This window comes from Myotis nattereri, assembly GCF_964212035.1.
Source record: "Myotis nattereri genome assembly, chromosome: 2".
Taxonomy (NCBI): Eukaryota; Metazoa; Chordata; class Mammalia; order Chiroptera; family Vespertilionidae; genus Myotis; species Myotis nattereri.
In genome coordinates this window covers 19,067,779-19,090,329 of record NC_138076.1, presented here as the reverse complement: position 1 = coordinate 19,090,329, position 22,551 = coordinate 19,067,779, and the positions used below count along the sequence as shown (strand labels likewise).

Below are 22,551 nucleotides of genomic sequence, written 5' to 3'. Positions count from 1 at the left end.
TCACATCAAACTGCTTGCTATTTTGACTGGATTTAGTTCTAAATCTCAACAGAGACTGGGAGTACTCAACTTGTGCATTAACTTGTAGAATACTTTACACTGAACACCTACATAGCATTCTTATTTTAAGGAAGACTGCTTAACAGAGTTTCTTTTCTCTACTGAAATATTTATGAGCAAAATCTTATAATAGCTGAGATTTGCTTCAATCTCAGATAAGGTAGGGAATGGCATAAAATGGTAGGAATAGGCATAAAAATGAAACAAATTTCCCAAGAAGTTGATTATTGTAGAAGTGAGGCAATAGGTACACATGGCGGTTTGTTATAAGATTCTATACAGCACTCCAACTTTTTTGTAATAAAACTGTTTAAAAATAAGAGTAAGAAATGGATCTTCCTCCATACACAGAACTTCACTTGACTCAGTCAACATTGCAGACATTGAGAGCTCAACAACTGTTTCCACTGAGTCTTAGAAAACCCCCTTCATCTCAAGTTCAAAAATTAAAAGCAAGACCCAGAAAGAAGAAAAAAAAATGCAGGCAAATGAGATTGCACCTCCCTAATCCAGTGCGCAATTATTCATTCACTGGGTATGGTGATCGAGACTCCAAGGACAGCAATCAGAGCCACCTCAGACACGAACAGGAAATGGAGTATCGTTCCTACTCAAGGTATGTTTGTTTTTCTACAACTCTGCCCTTACCAAGTTAAATCAAAAAAAATGTCAGGAATGAGCACATGAAGGTTCCAATAAATTATAGAAAAAGCCATTTGAACGCTGTAATTTCTCAGCAAAGCTCCTACAGTGGCCTGTACCCTCGTGTTAATTCAGAGGCTGGGAGACGAGGTGGAGAAGCAGCCACTCCATGTGGAGACACAGCGGCAAGTTCCAAAACTTATCTCAGGTCTGTTCCCAGGCCTTTGATACTTGACACTTTTGTCTGGCAGCTTGAAAACAAGGTTTACTTTCTGAATACATTTCATAGGAGTCTTCCTTTCAATATATGGTTCACGCATCTCTGTTTTGGAGGTTTTTAAGAACAGACTAAATTCTCATCAATCTGTAATCATGTCTGTACATTCCTATAAATTTTTTAAGGTCATTTTCAATTTTGTAGGTGTGTATAGAGTAAAAGAACTAGTTTAATTTTTTTTTTTAACTAGAACACAACCCAAACTCACAAGGTTTATTCCCTGTCCTATTCCATCCATATGTTTATCAATATAGTCTGAATACAAATCAACGAGGCTGGTTTCTTTAAATTGAATTGGTAAAGTTCATGCCATTTGCATCTCTTTTTCCTTCCTTTTTCTCACCCCCCCTCCTGTCTTCATTTATTTATTTCTTATTTCCTTATGAAGAATCATGATTTCAAATGTGAGGAAACAATTGGACAAATTCAAATTGAGGGATAGTCTACAAAAAAAACTGGTCTGGACTTCAAAAATGACAATGTCATAAATAACAAAAGAAGACTCTTAAGTGATCTCTAGATTAAAGGAGATTCAAGAGGCATGACAAATAAATACAAGGTGTAGTTTCTGACTGGATCTTGCTTTATGGAAAACAAGTAATTATAAAAGACATTATTGGGACTATTGGGAGAATCTGAATTAAAGGTATTATATCAAAATTAAATTTCTCAAGTGTGATTACTGCGTTGTGGTTTTACATCAGAATATCCTGTTCTTAGGCTGTATCTGCTGAGATATTTAGGAATGAAATGTCATGATGTGTACAACTAAATTTCAAGTGATCCAGCAAATAAGCTAATACAAAGAGAAAGAAAAAAAAAGGGGGAGTCTTGACTTCTCTTTTTATTTCTTTGCCTTTGACATCTGGTCTTTGTGCCATTGAATAAAAGGCTCAGGTTTACATTAAGTACTTTTAAAATCTTGATTAAGTCTTCAGTCATGAAGAAGATTCTTGGAAATATTCGGTATAATTTACAAATGGACTCTTAAGATTATGTCTCCATTTAAAATCTGTGAGTGATATGGCACTGAAATTCTCGCAGGTTCAACCTCATAACCATGACTTTGGTGATCCAATCTTACTAGATCCTTTGATGGGAGGACAATAATCACTCATCTAGCAAGTCAATGTCTAACCTTTCTTTCCTTTTGGGTTCATGTGCAAAGCCCAGTACATGCTCTGTCCTTTAGAGAGGGTCTGTGATGTAATGAGGCAGATATCTTCTTTGCTAAAATATCCACTCCTAAAGCTGACCCTAATTTATAACCATTTATTGATGTTTGGGGTTCAGGTATATCTCTACTGATAGCCAAGTTTCTCTCTCTTGCACATAGTTTCAAGTCTGTCAAAATGCAGAAGCTTCCAGCTTCTCTGACCTTGAATCCCTAGAAGTCCACTTGTAATAATGCCCCTGCCATGTTTTTCAGGGGAAACCATCTACCACCAAGGACATCAGTTTTTCAGAGAATAGTTATTTTAAGGAGCTAACTCAAGATCTTCCACGGCATAAATGTAGACACAAATCTGTGCACCACCAACAGAGCCATGCAGCCCCATGCTTAGCCCATGGGTGATCTGCTGTCAGTGGAACCTTCTAGAGACGTATCACACAAGGTTCCTTACACATTCCTGGTCGAACACAAATTCAAGGATGCTAGAGACTTGGCAATAACATGCATTCTTCTGTCTTCTCTCATAACCACACTGATGGAATACTCCTAAAATATTTCATAGATTCTTGACAAAAATGCAAGCCATTACTGAGCATATCTGGCTTATATGGTTTTCTTTTCATCTATCCATAATGAGATAATTTTTAATACAGTATATTTTCTTTCATTAGATTATAAAATTACTAAATATTAATAGAATAGATTTTAAAAGTATATGTGTTTTTCAGATATATAGTTTACTCACATGAAACAATCTCATTTCTTTCATAAAAATTTTTTTACTCTACCAAGTACTTTCTAATACTCAGGTATAACTTCAGAAGGCCACGGTAGCTCTTAAAACTTGGGATCATTTTTTTAACTGAGCACTTGGATTTTAAAACTTCTAAATTATTAATTGCCTTTCAATAGTCATCTAAGAATAAATGATCTGTTAATTAAAAATTGGTTGAAAGCAAACACAATGCAAAGTCAATGCTCAAATGCAGTAAGTGTTCTAAGAATCTCTGAAATGATTTCATTGGATTTGGTCTACCACAGTTCATAATTTCGCTTTCTATGTGTTTCTGGAGAGGCAGTAGCTCCACACCCTGAAATAATTTAATGCAATAGAAAGGTATATGCACTCTTTGTCTAAATCTATTTCAAGCTTGGCTGACATTAATATGAACATATCCACACCCTTAGAAATGCATCAACAGAGGCAGACAGTAAAATGCAAAGAAAGGCAGCCTTTTAAAATAGAAACCTAAAAGCCCTAAGAGCAATGCCACATGCTCCATGGGCGCTTCTTTTTATAGGCTGTGTCTTACAGGCTCTAAAAGATGACAAACATACTCTTCTGACTCTAACTCAATGCAAGTAGGTAGACTTAACAAGTATGTTTTGCACTTCTAGCTTTCTTATTTGATACTAGAGGCCTGGTGCATGAAATTGTGCACTCACGGGGGCGGTGGGGGGGCGGGTGTCCCTCAGCCTGGCCTGCACCCTCTCACAGTCTGGGAGCCCTTGGGGGCTGTCTGACTGCTGCTGCACTCACCAGCCATGAGCCCAGCTTCTGGCTGACCAGCGCTCCCTGTGGTAGTGCACTGACCACCAGGGGGCAGCTCCTGCATTGAGTGTCTTCCCTCTGGTAGTCAGTGCGTGTTACAGTGACCGGTCATTCCACTGTTTGCTCTATTTGCATATTAGCCTTTTATTATATAGGATGATGTCACACAGTATAGAAAAAAATCATGGGAGAGCCCTGGCTGGTGTGGCTCAGTTGGTTGAGCACCTCCCATGCACCAAGAGGTCACTGGTTCCATTCCTGGTCAGAGCACATGCCCAGGTTGCCGGCTCAATCCCCAGTAGAGAGGGTGGAGGAGGCAGCTGATCGATGGTTCTCATCAATGTCTTTTTCTTTTTCTCTCTGTCTCTCTCTCTCTCTCCCTTCCTTTCTTTCTCTAAAATCAATTAAAAAAAAAACACATTAAAAATAATAAAAACTATAAGAAAAAAAGGATCATGGCAGTAATGCAAAAAAATATTTTACATTCTGACCACACAAAAATATAAGGCAATATGTTCATTTATTCCAATAATTTAATGGGTGAATAAATATTTGTCATAGAAGTGAAATACATTTCTAAAAAGTACCATTCATCTAAGCAATCCTCCTGTTTTAATCACCCACTGTGCACTTGCTTTTAAAATATATTCAAATATTGTACTGTAATGTTAAGAACAGGAAACAAATTTTCACATGTGTATGCTGCCGAGATAGGCTGATAGCATGTGACACGAGATAAGTCATGGTCTCTGATCTTTAAAGAACCTGACAATGCAAAGTTAGCTCATATCATTACTCTCTGTGCTTGACTGAGCAGCTAATCTGTAGAGCCTCAACACGCTGAACAAATTAAACAGGAAACCTGCAAAATATTATCAAATAACAGTGAGCTTTCAGCTGTGATCCCAGTAAAGTCTTCCTGGCATAAAGCCTTTTAAAAGCCTGACATCACACACGTGCGGATCTCCAGGGGAAAATTGGTGACTGACAATTATGTTAGTTAATGAAAGCCACACGGATATCATTCATCAGTCGTCTAGCCAGAAGGATGTCCCTTTTTTATAGTCTTGTTAGAGGTAAATAAATTACTGAGCAAAGTCTCTAAAATTCCTTCGCTGATCCTATTTCTCCCTTGCTGCTCTATCTTATTGAGATGATTATGATCACGCATAGTATGGATAAAGTTTATGCTTTGCCATCTGTCTTCTCTCCTGAGCTGTACTCACAATTTGACTATAAAAGGGAAATTTTATCTTATCAGATTAAAATCTGAAAATATAGCTATGTAAAAGGCAGAAATCCCAGTGGCAATGCTATTTGAGAATACATCTAGCTTTAAAACCACTGCTGCCGATGCTGTGAGTGATCGTAAGCTACGTTCACAACCATCCAACAAGGTCCCCATATGTTGCCACGTGGTGACATGCTCCAACTGAGTCCTCAGACCGTTCCTCACCCTGGTTAACTAGAGTCCCCATGACCGAGGATGGGACTGCTATTTGTCCCTGTGTGTTCAGAAAGGACATCTGGGGAATGAGGGAAAACATGTGGGTACCTTCATCTGAAAGAAAGTTACTATAAAATTTAGGGAATTATAAAACATTCTCAGGCTGACTCCATATCATTGGCAGCAAACTAAGCCCAACCAGTAAAAACACTGGGACTATGCTTCAGAGTACGGTTAAGACAGCTGGACTCCAGAAATATCATTTTAGTAGCTCCATGTCCAACTCCCTAGGATGTGTATTAGTATTAGTGCATACTGCTAACTAATCCCTTTAGGGGCAAACTGGATAATTGTCAAAACATATACATGGAACATGACATTATAAAACATAAAACAATAAAATGGGGAGCAATATTTCCAATATTTCAGCATTTTACTTCTAATATTCACAATGTTTGTGCCTCTCCAGCCAAAACTGGCTTCTTAGTAGTGTTTACTTGATTTCCCCAAACATCTCAGTTTCCATTGGTGGGGATTTTTACACTTGGATGTGCTCAAAGTTCCCCTTCTTACAGGGAACTGCTAGACGCTGACTGAAACAGTATGATTCTTTTAACTGCTCTGCTTGAGGGTATGCGCCACAGGCAGCCCTCATAACAACTGTGCTTAAACTATGCTTATTCTAAGGCCATCCATAGAAAATGCCTAATCACATTCTACATCTATATACCATACCCAACATGCTGCAGGGAAAAAGCCCATGTGCACAAAGAGGACTTGATCCAAATCAAGGGAGGGATAAGAGCAGTTGGTGGTGGTGATGGGTGTGTCCATTTTGATTGTCACTATACTCGAATACCCCCAAATGTCAAAATTATTAGATAGAAGATAGATAGAAGAGACCTAGTCCAAAAATCATTCTAGAGGCCACACTTAACCTTCTCAGACTTTTCTTTATTTGAGATAGAAGGGCCTCGGGACACTATTGTTTGTTTTTATGCATTCCACTGGGTTAGGACTCATACATTCTTCCATATGATGCTATGGCAATGTAAATCTAACTGGAAATTGTCAAATAAATAGTGCTGTCTTTGCTTTGAAATGTTTATGTTCCCTATATTCCTCTAATCTAGCCTTACCTGTTAGAGTGGTGTCTACTTGAACCCCACTTAGCCCAGCCTCCCGTCATTGCAATCATTTCCTTCCTGTCTGATTTAGTGCACTTTATCTCAGTTTCCCCACAGCAGCCAGGCTGTTCTTACATTTCAGCAAGGGGCTCACTCACGTAATCTGCTCTGCCTTCCAATCAAACTTGATCGTCTTCATTGATTGACCAAGAGTACAAGGTCTGTCTTTTCTTAACTATTACCTGTACTCTTTCATCTACGGGCAACACATACCCAAAAATGTACAGTCTGGGTCAAATTCCATTTTCCCTGTGACTGTTCTTGTATGTATTTCATGTAAGGTGGATAACTATTACTTCCATTTTATGGGTGGGGAGGGTTACACAGAACTTGCTTGAGGTCACAAGGTTAACAAGCTTTAGACCAGGATTTACCCCGAGGACTTCTCTCTCTAGCGAGTGCCTCAGGACAGCGTGAGGTGAAGGTGGGGACAAGACAGGGAGGGCAGTAGACTAAAATCCAGGAAAGATTATTCCATTTCATAGCCACTGTGGTCATGTTTTTGTTTCTTATAATGAGCTATAAAAACCAGATCACTTCTCCACCTAAGTCTGTGAGAGATTTACAATGCTGTGAAGTTCTGCAAGGGAACATGGTGCGGATTTATTAGGTAAGAGAAATTTTCAGCCTGAAAATTGATATCATGTTTGTTGAAATTAGTAATCCTCATCTTCTACACAGTTCTGGTGCTCTTTGCCCACTATTTCATAAATTGGCCACTAAAGATAAAATTATAGAACTACTATAATAGTGTTCCCAAGGCCTCTAGGAGATCAAGTTACAATGAGGTCCTCTTCCTTAGCACATTCAACAATAAACTCCTTTAGAATAATAATAGCTAACACTTGTTGAGTACCTACTTTATGCCAGAGACTTTTCTAAGAATTTTATGTTCATTAACTCAAGTTTTTTAACAATTCCAGGGATATGGATTACTATCATTATTCCCAATTTGCAGATGATGAAACAGAAACAGAGATGAGAGAGATTCATTGATAGGCTGTCTCCTGCACGTCCCCTACTGGGGATTGAGCCCCGAAACCAGTGCGTGTGCTCTGACCAGAACTCGAACCCTGACCTCCTGGTTCAGGGGTGGATGCTCAACCACCATGCAACACTGGCTGGGCAAGAGCTCCTGTCTTTACTCTGAAGCAGTAAGCTCAATTCTTTGCTATGTTGGATATATTTATAGTTCAAATGTAAGATTTAATCTATTTATATATCAATAGGGAGCATATTTTCCTGATAAAACATGGGTACATGACATAACAGATCATTTCTACACATATTCCAAGTGCAAAAAACTGTCTGGGAGAGAAAGTAGATATGAAAATTACTGAATTTCCTGAGCTACTCTGATGATTTATGGGGAAATAAAACAAGACAGAATACCTGAAATCGGTATTAGAACAAAAAAAGGTTTTTGAAGTGTGTGGTGGTCTGTCATCTGCCAAATGGCGCAGGGTGAACCGCACCATATCTCACTCCTATGTTCACTGAAACGCGATAGCCTCCACTGAGGGTCAAGCGGTACAGCGACCAGAGGGTCTTAACAGATTAACATTGTTCTTTCAAGGAATAAAGGCAACAGTCCGTGACAATGGCTGCTGGATAAATCACAGAGCAGCTGTCAGCAGATTTCAGGTGAGTGTTCAACAGGCCTGTCCAATTAATGCTGTCACCACAGCTGCCCCCAATTATCAGAACATCTCATTCATGGACATAAAGAAGATGTTCCGTAAGCTTCATTTAAGGTCAACAATACCCAGAATTAAAGTGGATCCATTACAGTTTGACCTAACTGATAATGTTGCAAATTTCATTTGACATAAAAGTATATAAAACTGGTCTTTTCTGCTGTCCAAAAATCAGGGTGTTTTTTAATTTGTTATATATACCTGCCATTTTCGCTGCCAATATGTCACTCAAACAGAGAAATGGAAAAATATCTACTTACTAAAAATTTGATATTATAATTATTTATTTTCTTATTGAAATGGAGCTTTTCCCTTGTGATGTGCTATTGCTTAAGTAAATTTAACACATTAGCATGACCTTGATGTGTTAGTATCTGTCTTCATACCCATTATTTCTTTGTTCAAGTTGAGTTGCACTTATTTACTTAATTGATGTCACTGAAGTTCTCTTTTTTCATTTGAAAGAAGGACTTTATTTAGATGTTGCGAAATGGATAAAATACCCAGGTAAGATAAGTCAGCACCTGGCTATTATTACTTTTAAACAACGACAGCTACATAAAAACTTTTAAGCATTACAAATAAATGAACAAAACCCCTGAATCAGCTACCAAGTTTGGTTCTATGATCTGTTTTTTTCAAGGAGCCATTTAGAACTTTTTCCTTCTGTGAAGAACGGAAAATGTTAGCAGAACTAACCATAAAAGAAACCTGTCCTTCCAGGTCCTGTAAAATCCATCTCTTTGTTACTTAGACAGGCCAACTTTCCCATTCCATAGTTTTCTGCTTTTTCTTTTTTATTCCCAGCTAACTTACTAAACCGAATGACACCTAAAAGGCACATGCTGGGATTGAAGGAGACTGCTCAGCTCTCTGAGGGCTACCCGATCAGTTCAACTGCTCTCTGCTCTGTTTGCTACAGTTTTAAATAACCACCTTTGCACCCCTTCTTAGTAAGTAGGGTCCAAGTTTGATTTCCTGAGGCTCTTTAAAGTTTGTGTAGCTCTTTGAATTTTTATGCAGGTCCACAGATGACCTAACAGTGAATCCTTATCATTTTACTTTTACCCTAAAGGAAAGACCAAGGAAGACAAGTATCTTATTTTAGGGTCCCCAGGGTCATGAATTTGTTGAAAAGGTGGGAAGTGACCAGAATCAAATTAAACAGATGGTTCCTAGTGAGATCTATGCTCCATCACTGCTCTCCTAAAGCAATCTAGTTTGGTGACCAGACAGAGCTACAGGGCTAGGATGCTTGCCTGGACAGTGTTCCTAAGTTAAACTGTAACATTAGAGCCAAAGGAGTCTAGTTTCAGAAAACACACACACACACATTACAGTAAGCTTTAGAATTCATAGTTTTCCTTATTTTACATAAAAATAAACTTATTAAAGCATCTTTTGAAAGTGAAAGTGAGCTGCTTCTCATACATTCTGAGATAATCCATTGGTTCCTAAATTGCAATAAAGTTTTCTCAGCACAAAGATTCACAAACATTAAACAAAAGAAACCTAAATGAAGCTTGGTTAGTGTGTCAATATGTAGCTTTCATTTCCTCCATAGAGACACTGCCATGCCACTAGCAATCTCTTTGTTTTGTTTGTTTTTATTTAGAAAGAAGTTTAATTGGATTCTTTGTTAATCGTTTCTAGTTCAGGAATTGAAATGAGTAAACTCAACACACAACATCCTGCATTTCTGCCTCTAGCTTTTGATAGTTTCTATTACCAATAAGAATGGGAAGTCAGCAAACTCAGTGTCTGAGTGGAACTAGGGAGTCACATAATTACTCTGAACCTCCACAATCTTGTGAGTAAAAGGAAGGGGGGTAGCCTCTGCCTTATCAATTTCACACGGTTGTGAAAATCTAATTTAAAAATGGTAATGAAAACATTTTACATCTTTAAAAAAATCAGTTATCATTATTACTTTTGCTGATTTGATAGCAATTTTCTATAAATCATCTAAAATATTAAATCATATAAATCCAAATGACACAAAATTACATAATAAAGACCTGCATATAGCCTTGGTCATTACTCAGATTAAAAAAAAAAAGGCATCTGGAGACCTGGCCAGTTTTGCTCAGTGGTTAGAGTGTCAGACCTCGGACTGAAGGGTTACAGATTGGATTCTGGTCAAGGACACATACCTTGGTTACAGGCTCAATCCCTAGCCCCCATGGGCACTAGAGCAGGAGGCAAACAATCAATGTGTCTCTCTCACATTGATGTTCCTCTGTCTCTCTCTTTCTCTCTCTCTTTCTCTCCCTTCCCTTCCACTCTTTCTAAAAATCAATGGAAAAAAATATCCTCACTCCTCAGGTAAAGATTTTAAAAAAATTTCTTTTTAAAGCAGCTGGAAACTATCAAAAAGGGTCACTAAAATGTTCAAAGGGAAGGGCTGCCAGTGTCAAGAAATAGACTAAACATTATAGAATCCTAAAGACTGATACCAGGAAAGCCAAGAAGGCAAAGCAATGGGTAATATATATATATATATATATATATATATATATATATATATATATATATATAGAGAGAGAGAGAGAGAGAGAGAGAGAGAGAGAGAGAGATTCATAGAATACTACAGTGTGCAGAAAACCATCGAAGCATGCAGCAAGTGATTTTAGAATTAAAAGGGAAATTAAGTTTTGAAGAAGAAGTATAATTTGGAAAATGCTTGATCTGGGAGGCTGTATAAGAAAAGGCTCAGGAAGCAGCATATGGGAGGAAACGGTGGGCTTTCGAGTCAGGCAGGCCCAGCTTCCAACTCCAGTCTGACTCAATCGTTTGTCCTCTGTGAGCCTCAGTCTGGCATCCGCAAGGCGAATTTACCTTCTACAGGACAGAGAGAGGGCCAAGGTCCTCTATCGTGCACTTTGAGCAGGGCACTGTCAGGCACACAATAAACACAACATCAATAACAGCTTTTAAAAAAATGGAGAGTCATAAGGAATGAATAACATTCATGGATGGAGCTGAGCATGTTATTCAAGGAGGCTCAAACACAGGGAGCTCCTGGTTAGATGATGGAAGCCCCCTTAGAGCAGTGGTTCTCAACCTTCTGGCCCTTTCAATACAGTTCCTCATGTTGTGACCCAACCATAAAATTATTTTCGTTGCTACTTCATAACTGTAATGTTGCTACTGTTATGAATCGTAATGTAAATATCTGATATGCAGGATGGTCTTAGGTGACCCCTGTGAAAGGGTCGTTCGACCACCAAAGGGGTCGCGACCCACAGGTTGAGAACTGCTGCCTTAGAGAATGCAACTTTCACCATCCCTGACCTCCACGGAGCCCACTCCAATGGCATTTCTTTTACTGTTTACAAAGTACATGCATACATTACCTCCTTCCAGCACTAAAAGATGTACTCAAGATGGTGGAATCTGCCTAAGGTCTGATGTTTAGGTGATAAGTATTGTACCAAAGGTTTTAGTTTCGATCATTATTTCAAGGAAATGGGAGCTGAATGAAGGGCATAAGGGAATTCAGCCCTATCTTTGCAACTCCTCTACAAAACTAAATTATTCCCCCCCCCCCAATATACTCAAGATGAATAGCCCAATTTATACATTTTTTGAACAGTAAGTTAAGTGTCCCCTTTCTGTCTTCCCATAAAATCATTACTATTCCATTTAATTGAATGCATTTTATCTTTAAAATTGTTTGTTTCACCATAGTGACAGAAGATTCCTTTAAGTAAGGGGCTTTTTTCTTCTAATTCATATTTTACCTTAGTAACTAGCACAAAACTCAATAGTATTTTGTGAATGAGTAGAGGAATAAAGTCAAACTGTGATTCAATTACTCCTTATCAAGTGAGCCGATAGCTTTTCCCTAATACACGAGGTTTATATGAAAAACATATTGGCTTTCTCAGAGTTATCACTGCCTTTCTTTCTCATATAATATTAACCTATTATATGATCTTTTCTTTGACAAACACACTAAAATATTCTACACTGAAAAAAACTTGTTCTGGAATCCAACTAATTTCCAGATTCTGCCTCATTCATAGAAATAATGGGCTTTTATTCTCTTAGCTAGTTCTTGATTTCCATTCTTCCTAAAAATATCATTGTGTCTACAAAATACCACTCATGATATTAAGTACTCAAGATATAGACATGAATAAAAAAAAACCCCACAAGATTCCCTGACTCTCCTGGAGCTTACATTTTGGGTGAAGCAGAAGTAGAGGAAGAATATATTAATTGATTAAACTATACTATGATTTGTGAAATGAATTCCTTATTTTTACAATCTAAAAACATTAAAATTGTTGAGGCAGCTATGTAGCCTTTCTACTACCTTCTTTTCTTTTCTTTTTTTTCCTGTTTATTCTATGGTGCATTTAATTTTATAGATGTACTAGAATTTATTCATTTCCCAGTTGATGAAAATTTAGGCCATTTCTAATTTTTGAATGTTTTAAATATTTTAGATGTATATTATTGTCCACAAATCTTTATGTTCGTAGCTAATTATTTTTTATGATGAATTACTAGACATGGAATTAGGTGTACCTTTGACAAAGTAGCTTATAGCTCTAGATAAGGTTTCAAAATTACCAAGAAAACAGTTTTATTTAAATTGAGATGCTAAGAATCAATAAGTATACATAACCAGCTAATATTAATCAGTTAAACATTGTTCAATTGGTAAAGAGGCATTTTAAAAGCTCGTATTCATGGTAACACATTATTTTTTCTTATTAAAAACAACTAGCTATTAGTTAGCTTTCTATGCATAAATTACATTCTCAATACTTCACTATTCTATGCTACACTTTTACCACTTAGTGAGTAGATATAAGTAGTGAAGTATAATGATTAAAAGCCTGAGTCAGACATGCCTAACTTCAAGTCATATTCTGCCATATATTAATGATGCAACCTGGGGCACATTATAAAACTTCTCTAGGCTTTGGTTTCCTGAAATATAAAATGAGATTATAATAGGACCTACCTAGATTATAATAGAACCTCATAGGGCTGTTAAAAGAAGTAAACAAGATTGTTCATTTAAAGCACTAAGCAGTCAGTGTGTGTCATATTGCAAGCAGACAATAAAAGTTGGTAGCTACTAGTATACTTGTTATTTCATGATTTAAGTGCTTGGTAAGTTTAAGCAATTTATAAAACTTTCTAAGTTTCGAAAGTGACTGCCCACTTACAGCTGACACCAGTGAGAGCACATTCATTCCTGTTGTGGGTAGAACAATGACTAACTCCCAAAGGTGTCTAAATCCTCATCTCTAGAACCTGTGGCTATGTTGCCTCACGTTCAAAAAGGACTTTGCAAATGGGATTAAGGTAAGGACCTTGAAAATGGGAGATTATGCTGTATTATCTGCTGTACCCAATCTAATCATATGAATCCTTAAAGGTAGACGATGTTTTCTTGGTATAGTCAGTCAAAGAAGAATGGCCAGAGGAGTAATGTTGCTGGCTTTGAAGTCAGCGGAAGGGGGCCCTGAGCCAAGGAATGCGGGCAGCCTCCAAAATCTGGAACAGCCAAGAAAATGGATTCCCTCGTAGAGCCTCCACAAGGAAACACAGTCCTGCCAATACTATGATTTTAGCCCAGTGAGGCCCGTCTAGAATTCTAACATATAGTAACTCTAAGATAATAAATGTGTGTTGATTTAAGCCTCTAAGTTCATGGTAATTAGTTACAGCAGAAATAGAAAACAATTCCCAAAGAGAAATCAATTGTGCTGATTTTCTGATATTAAGAACTGTGAAACTCTATCTCATGAAATGGTTTATAGGACCATAGTGTATAAAACTAGATAAGCCAGAGTGAAGAGAACCATAAGCTATATATCACTTCACCCTTCATATCCTCCTTTTTCAGAGTCTAAGAGAGACCCCCACACCGAAGGAATCATAGACCCCAAGGAACAAAGGTTGGAGTTCAGGAACTGAAGTTCAACCCCAGAGACTGAGCCCAACCAGCTCTGACCCAGCCAACCATATTCTCTCTCCAGCCTCAATTTCCTGTTCATAAATTGAAGAGGTTGGGTCATCTTGCAGTGCTATTAAGCTCCAAAGTGAGTCAGGGAGATCTTTCCTTCTTTTTGTACACTGTGTTTCGGGAATTTACAAGCAGAGAGTCACCAACCTAATTTTTATATTTATACATGATTTATGAATACTAAGATCCCAACGGCAACAGTATACAAAAGAGGGAAGAAAGGACTCTTACAAGATTTTCCAAGACCTTCAAGAATCCAAACCTAAATATTGGTAGAAATTTGCTGAAATGTGACGACAGTTAAGGTAGTAAAATGAAAGAAATGATTTTTCTATGACTTTACTATTTAAGCAGCAGTAATTTTTCTTTATTTTTGGAATATATAATCCTCAAAAGGAGACTTTACAGGTTAACATTACATTCACTTCTGGGTCAATATCTGATAAAACACATCACCTGGGAATCCTACCTCTTTGTTCTGTGACCCAGTTTCTGTTTCTAAAGAAAGCTATTTCTTTTTTTTCTTTTCTTTTTATATCCTACATATGAATGAAATCATATGGTTCTTGTCCTTTTCCATCTAACTTATTTTGCTTAGCATGATACTTTTAAGATGCATGTTGTTGCAAAGCAAACAAAACATACTCATAAACACAGACAACAGCAGAGTGGTTACCAAAGATGAAGGGGGTGAGGGGAGGATGAAGACGGTAAAGGGGGGTCAAATATATGGTGATGGAGGGAGACTAGACTTTGGGTGGTAAGCACACAGATGATGTATTATAAAATTGTACACTTGAAACTTATATAATGTCATTAACCAATGTTACCCCAATACATTTAATTTTTTTTTTAAAGAAAGCTATTTATTATAAAACTTTGGTATACCTCAAATATCTTATATAACACAAGGGAAAATTGTGAAATGAGACCAAAGCATACAATGAATCAGTTAGACAATGATTTACCTTTAAAGGAGGAAAAAACAGCTGAAATAAGTTACAAGCTATAGAAATACAACACTTAAGAAACTAGCCTAGATCAAGCTCAGAGACAGGTAACGAAGGCCATTCCTAAACAACTGTAGTGTCACCACTTCTTGAAAAAATTTCATCTGCAACGCTGTGGGCCTCTTTGATTTAACCATTAGAAAGTAACTGTGAGAACTCCAATGTAAAAATTTTTTTAAAGATGAAAAATAAATTAACAAAAGAATTTTACCATGACAGTGACGAAAAAGAAGCAACATTTTCAATAGTGCTTCAGCAACAGTGTGTGAATGTAATAAGTAGGTCCTAAGTAGGGGCATGATATCAACACATTAATGATTTGAATCACCAAGGAAGAAGCTTTCTCCTGATTAAAGAGATAGCATTAATAATACATGAAGATCTTAGGGAAAAAAAGCTGATATTCTACAGATGTGCATAGCAAGTAGTGGCTGGTTTAGTGGCTTCAAGAATACTTACATTTTCCACTATGTTAAGCCATTTGGAAAAGCTGTGGAACAGATGAAACAGCTGCAAAGCTACTTCCCCATTTTTATAAGTAATGCTATAATGATGGCATGTATTAGGCTTTTAAAAAAATCAATAAAGAAGTGAATACTGATCTCTGCTAGAAAAGTCTCAAGGTTTAAGGGTACAGAGTCAACTAAATTGTTAAGAACAAATATTGGAGCTGTAACTGTGCTGTAGTTTCTTATCAAGATCATTATTATTCTTGTTGGTGCTCCTATAAGTTTGGAGTGCTCTTCACCCAGCCCTACTTTTCCCAGAAACCCCATTATTTTTAGTGTGTAATTTTGCAAAATGAAAATTTTTCCAGGAATTCCAACATAGACATACAGCAGAAATATCTATAACTAGGATAGGGATCTGCCCATGGTCCTGCAAACCCCCTCTCCCAGGCCAGGGGTTATCTTGTGTATGTATCAGTCACCTGGGCATGCTTACCAAAAAGAATATAAAATATTCATAGGTCCCATAAAAATTTTGATTCACTAGAGTCTTAGAAAAGCCTAATAATGTGCTCTTTCAAAAAGCATCCCAGATGGTTCTGATAAAGATAAGATGGTCTCGGGCACAACATTTTCAGAAATACTACAATGCTGGGGGAAGGGTGCACTTCTCTTCAAAAGTTGCCCAGCATTTACCAAAGAGTTACTGGCCACTCCATTAAGTTTTTCCAGGAAAGACATTTTTAAATGCTTAAAGTTTATTGTCTGAGGTAAACTAAAGAGAATAAGATTTAATTTCTCTTCTGGAGAAATTCAGAATCTTACAGAAAGAGACATATGTCAAATATAATTTACATTCTCATGTGGAGTGTTTTAATAGGTGTCATCTGCTTAGTTATCTCCAAGACTTGATTTTTAACCCTTCATATACAAAATAATAGTTAACTAAGAGTCAGTGCTGGGTTTGTCAGGTTTTTTAACATAAAAGTGGAAAAAAATGAAAGAGAATCAAATATTCAAATAAATTTCTCCTGAACTAAATATGAATGCATCTTCAAGTGTTACAGGAGGTAGAACATTCTTTATGGACAGGCACAGAAATTCTATAATATTTTTAAAAACTGATTTAAAGTATGTTTTGTTAATCAGGAACACATTTATTTGGGACAGTTCACAATGAGGTTGCTTAAAAATACTTTTCTCTAATAGTTAAAACTTTCTAAGAGAAAGAAGCAAACAGCTTTCAATTTATGCTTTCTTTAAGATGAGTCTATGCCTGACCTCAAATTTGAATGAGTACATCCAGAAAGGGTGTAAGAAGTTCTCATTCCCAGATCCTAGTTTAACCCTCAGTAGACCACCCAAACCCTACCTTAGTGTCACCATTCAACCTTTCCCAGAATGCTACCTCTAAATCTTCTCACTTTCTACTGCTCTCCTCGGCAAACATGAGCATTAACATTTATGTGGATATTAGTAACTCCAGCCTAGAACTCTCCTGCAAGATCTAGATCTTTGTTCGTATCACTCCTTTCAAAAAATGGCAGAAGTATCTGTTCAGTTGAGCAAATCTGAAACTTTATTTTCCCACCTACTCATGGACTCATGTCCAGTCCACTACATAATGTAGTCAGTTTTACCAGCACTCTACGCCATCCCCAACTGTTCCTGGAAGGGAGATTTTGAAGTCAACCACTTAAAATAAGGAATACTCAGTGATCTATTCAACAACTGAGTTTGAGATCTCTTAGAACTATATTTTAAGTGAATTTATCAAAGGCCTAGTAAGGCCAGAGGAAAAACCTATGAGGACACAGATTACTAGGAAATAGCCAGAACTGGCTGGAGAACATACTCAATGCCAGTTAAAGAAAAGTAGTAGAATAAGGATTGTTATAGCAAACAGCAAGGATGCATTTTTTATGGCAGAATATTGAGATGACAATAACTCTTCAAGGGATATTATAGAGCAGATACAGGCAAAACCTGACCCTCAGGTAATATCCTGCCCACCATCTGTTTTTATAAATAAAGCTTTATTGGACAGTCACATTCATTTTTCCATAAATTGTCTATGCTAATTGGCTGCTTTTATGCTAAACCACAGAGTTGGCTCTTTACAGAGTATACAGAGGGAAATGTCCGAAATATTATATGTGAATGTGAAAGGAATTGGCTCCTCATCCAGATAAGCAGAGGGGGCTGTGGATATATTTAGGATAAATGCTGGTATTCCCTAGTATGGACAAAAAATTGCTTGCCAGTACAGACTGGATATATTGATTAGAAAGGGATGGTGGGGAAATCAACCTCAAAGTAAGAAAACAAAGGTTATGAATGTGCAAAATAATACTAAATTTGATACATTATTTATGTGGTGTGTATAAGTTTATTTGATGATGATCTGCTACCTAGAGAAACAGAAACCCCTGGATGAGCACGGTTATCAGAGAGAAAACAAAGAATGTGGAATATAAATTTAGAGACATAATGATGAAATGTCTCACCCATCGGAATCTGAACAACTATATCTACCCAACAGAGGAAAATTCTGATACTACTCTATTAGTAATTTATAAAACCTATTCTGTTTATATTTGAGAGGTTATAGCATTATGCCCCTAATGGCTGTCAATGATTGTCAACTATACTCAAGATGACGGAGATAAGATATAAATGCAACTTAGAATAATACATTGAAGTTAATCAGGAACTATTCCAGGATTTAACTATGACAATGGACTATTATTTTACAGAAAGTTAATGTTTATCTTAACGAATCAAATCTGGACAGTAACAATATTAAGAGACTCTTTAAACCACATCTCACAGACTTAATTCTGTACCTTGCTTACACTGTATACATGGCATTTTGTCCAATTTGTTCTGAAAGGCTCTAAGGTAATTGACATTGTTTACAAAATTATGCTGAATTTTTGTAAAGGGGTTATCAGGGGAGCAAGTGACTTCAAAAAGAAAATTGGGAAGTTGGGAAAAATAGATTTTAGCGAGTCTTGAAAGTATGTCACATGTTGTAAATATGTCTAAAATGTGTTGCAATTATTTCTTTGAAACAGAGAAATGAGAATTATAGAAGGGGATTGGGATGAAATACTTTGGGCAAGAAGTCAGAAGACAGATACATTTTTAAATACAGGCAACATAAGAAGATAGAAAAGATAGAAGAGAAAAATGAAAATAAAAGAAAAAAGGGATAGCAATGAACTACATGTGAAAATTACTTGAGTTTTGGAGTCAAAGACTGAATTCTAGTTCAGTATCCATTTTCATGGCCATGTACATATTGTTAGTTTAAAAAATACACTTATATGGTTATTGCATATACACAATTCTTTACTGTGAGTTGTATTACCATGGAATTTATTTATACCTATTCCTTTTATGGAACACTCTTGGTTTGTGTGAAGGCAAGAGAATCTAAGACTTGTATGTGAAGGCTGAACTGAGAAGGTAGGGAGACACTGAGGCAGGACCCAAGCAGGAAGAAGACACAAGTCAAAACCTTGACGATAATACCTGAAAGCCAACACCTCCTCCGCCATGCTGTAAAATAATGATGGCAATGACTACTTAAATATAGAGCCAGACCTTAAGTGAGGGGTGGTGCTGAAAATTTCCTTATGTACACATTATTTACAACAGAGCAAAATTCATTTACAGGCATCTGAAACTGCAAAGGAACCAAGATCCTAAAATATTTCTATTGAGTAAGGCATGCCAAGTAGTAATTAATAATAGAGCCCAGCATCCATTATTACTAGTTTCAAATGTTGGTGTTATTGTTGTATCTTTAAATAGTAGCACTGTCTTTATTGTTTTCTTTTATTATCTAGAAATATATCCTATATAATAAAGAGCTAATATGTTAATTAGACCGGACGCGGAACAACTGTCTGGATGACCTTCCAGATGAAACCAGAGCTGTGAGGGCCAAGACAGCCAGGGCTGCAAGGGCCGAGCCCCTTGCACAAATTTTGTGCATGGGGCCTCTAGTATAGTATATAAAAGGCTATGACGAGTTCTCTCCTACCTTCAATCCTCTTAACCCTGCTTTCCCACCATATGTTTTTTCCAGTACCTAACAAGGCACAGCTCACATAGACATCAGTATACATACTGCCCATACCTTCTCTTACAAACTATACTCTTCACTCGTATTCAATAAGCAATACCAAAGGCCCTTCCTAGGGATTCGGTTCAAAGATTAACTTTCTGGATATGATGCACTCAGTTAACATAGACATCAATCTCCTATACTCCTGTACTTTACCAATATTCTATAATCATAATTCATACTAGCATAACTACCTTATCATTGAAAAGATTGAAAATCATCAATACTTCAGTTATGTATGTGATCCTTTTTCTTAAAGGTTTCTTTCAAAACAAAGGGGTTGGTACCCAGGGCTTTCTTAAGTTCACTGGGAAATTCAATTAGCAATTATGGGATATTTGAAAATACTCTGGTTGAGATTTATTCATCTAAAATAGCTTAATAATAGAGTGGAGAAAAATACTTGAGAAATCCCATTTAAGTTTTTTTCATATCAACTGAATGAAGTTCAAGTAGTAGGTAGCACAAAATATTTGAAGACAAGACCTCGTCTTCTTGGAGTTTATGTATATAACTCAGAGTTTTTCTCAAAAGTACTCTATACCATTATTAGAATATAAATTAATTACTCCTCAAGGGTAGGAATCATATTGATTCTATTCACTGTTTAGTTCCAGTACCTTGGACAATGTAAGCATATTAGGTACTTAATAATTATTTGCTGAATACATGAATGCACAAACATCTTGTAATAAATCTGTGATTCAACACAAGCTTGTCTTTCTGATGAGTCATGAAAGAAAGTCATAAGAAAATGTACATGCGAACTACAATATCAAAGTATAGAAAAAGAGTAAATAGGAAAAGGAAGGGTAGAGTGCTTTACCTGCAATAATAACATTTTTCATATACTTTTCCTGGCAGATATCAAACATGATTAGTCCTCTGTTAAATGCTTTCTTTTCAAAGAGCAAAATAGAAATAAAATGAATAAGATTATTGTTTTCTCCCGAAGCAATCTTGATCTAGATATGCTCACTATTCCTTTAACCATACAGTATTGCTAAAGCAAGTGAGCCATGAAAACACAATGCATGTACACACACACACACACACACACACACACACACTCTTAAAGCACACGTTTGCCAATCTTGGTGTTTAAATGTAATTATCTTACTACCATACGATACTGTGAAAGGCTATTTTTTCATCCCACTTCTAGGTCACGCAGCACTTGTATGGATTATTCATGTGCATATTTATCATCTTTTGGTTCCTTTTTAATTTCTTCTTACTAACAAGATGCTGCCTGTATATGACCATTTGTTTGGACCCATCTGCTGAAACTATGTAATCATGCAGTCTCTCAGACATGGATATTCTTTTTAAAGAACTCTTTGACTTATTCAGACATGCAAACCTTTACACTGAACAGGGTTCTTCACAAGCACGACCATAAAATTTTGGTGAGCATCAGAATCACCTGAAGGACTTGTTAAAACACAGATTGCTGGGCCTTATTCTAAGTTTCCGATTCAGGAGGCCTGGGGTGGGGCCAGAGAATCTGTGCTGCCGGCAGGGTTCCAGGTGATGCTCCTGTGTTGTTCCAGAGGCCACACTGGGCTTTATACACTCAGAGGAGTAAGAATAAGACAGGTGACACAGAACTGACGACAACCTGTGAAAAATCACTGGTACTGAAAATATATTTAATTACTAACAGAATACTGGCACCTAATCTTAATTTCCTAAAACAAACAGAGGATTAAGGATGATGCCGAAAAATATGAAGGCTATTCCTTTGACCAAAACTTGAGTACAAACAGCCAAATCCAAAATTCTATTTCACATATATTTTCTTACCTGTGAAAGTGTTGTATTTTGCAGAATGAGAGGGGTTTTTCCGATGACCTTTATCTGGGGATTACTTTGAATATATTACTGGAATATGAACAATAGATTATAGATGGCAATACAAGAGGCTGCATGAATAATTAATTGTCAAGGTTAACTTCTAGGGAAGAGGCCATGAGTTCCACACAGTAACCCCTGCTGAGATACTTTCATTCTTTCAACATGTATGGGGAGCCTCTGGCATGCTGATGCTGTGTTAGGATATGGAAAGATTGAAAGATCTCCTTGTCAGGAGAGGGATGCGCATTTAAAAACATATTTAAAAAATGTATAATAAGCAAAAAAAAAAAAAATCACAATAGAGGTGGTACCGTGGAGACATGGAGAAGATGTGACTAACCATGCAAGAGTCTAGGAAAGCTCTGTAGAGGAGGAACATCAGTTAATTTTCAAGGAAAAGTAAGAACTGAAGAGTTAGGGAATATGCAAAGTACATGCCACGAAAAGGCAACCACATGATCACAGGCACAAAAGTATGAACCCACATGGCTGTTCAGGGGACAGTGAGCTCCATGTGGCTGAAGCACAGGTGTGTGGTGGGAGAGAGTGAAATAAAAGCCTGCCAATGCCTGGGGTTGGGTCATGATTTGAGGGACCTTGCCACGTCAACTTCAGGCAGGCAAAATTCCATCTGTAGGTAGAGGGAATTTTCATGCAAAGAGCTGTCATAGTCCAATTCATATTTTAGACAGTAACTCCCTCAGCAGCATAGAGAATGAACGGGAAGTAAAGACTGTGCAAAGGGAAATGCTAGAGGAAAATAGGCAATTTTTAATGAGCCAAGCAGAGTTAAGGCAGAGGTCTTCCTTTGGAGGCATTACTGCAGTACCATGCAGAGGACTTGGTCAACAGTCAGGAGTGGGCGTCCCATAGAGAGTTGCAGCTCACTACCCTTAACAACTAACTTGATTCATTTAGTCCATTCAGCTTGCCAATCCATTCTTGTGCTTGATATTTACTGAGCTCTAATTATATATGAGACACCATTTTAAGTAGGCATAGCTCTGTAAGACACACTCTGTCATCATGGTGTTGTGTTTATAGTCCAATTTTACTCTAAGTTGTAGCCATGCTT

General features: G+C 37.0%; 1 protein-coding gene across 4 annotated transcripts in view; it reads right to left on the bottom strand.

Annotated features, from left to right (window-relative positions):
* Positions 1-22,551, bottom strand: part of NRG1 (neuregulin 1) — a 1,003,358-nt gene that overhangs the window by 156,118 nt on the left and 824,689 nt on the right. The gene's annotated exons all lie outside the window — the stretch shown is intronic.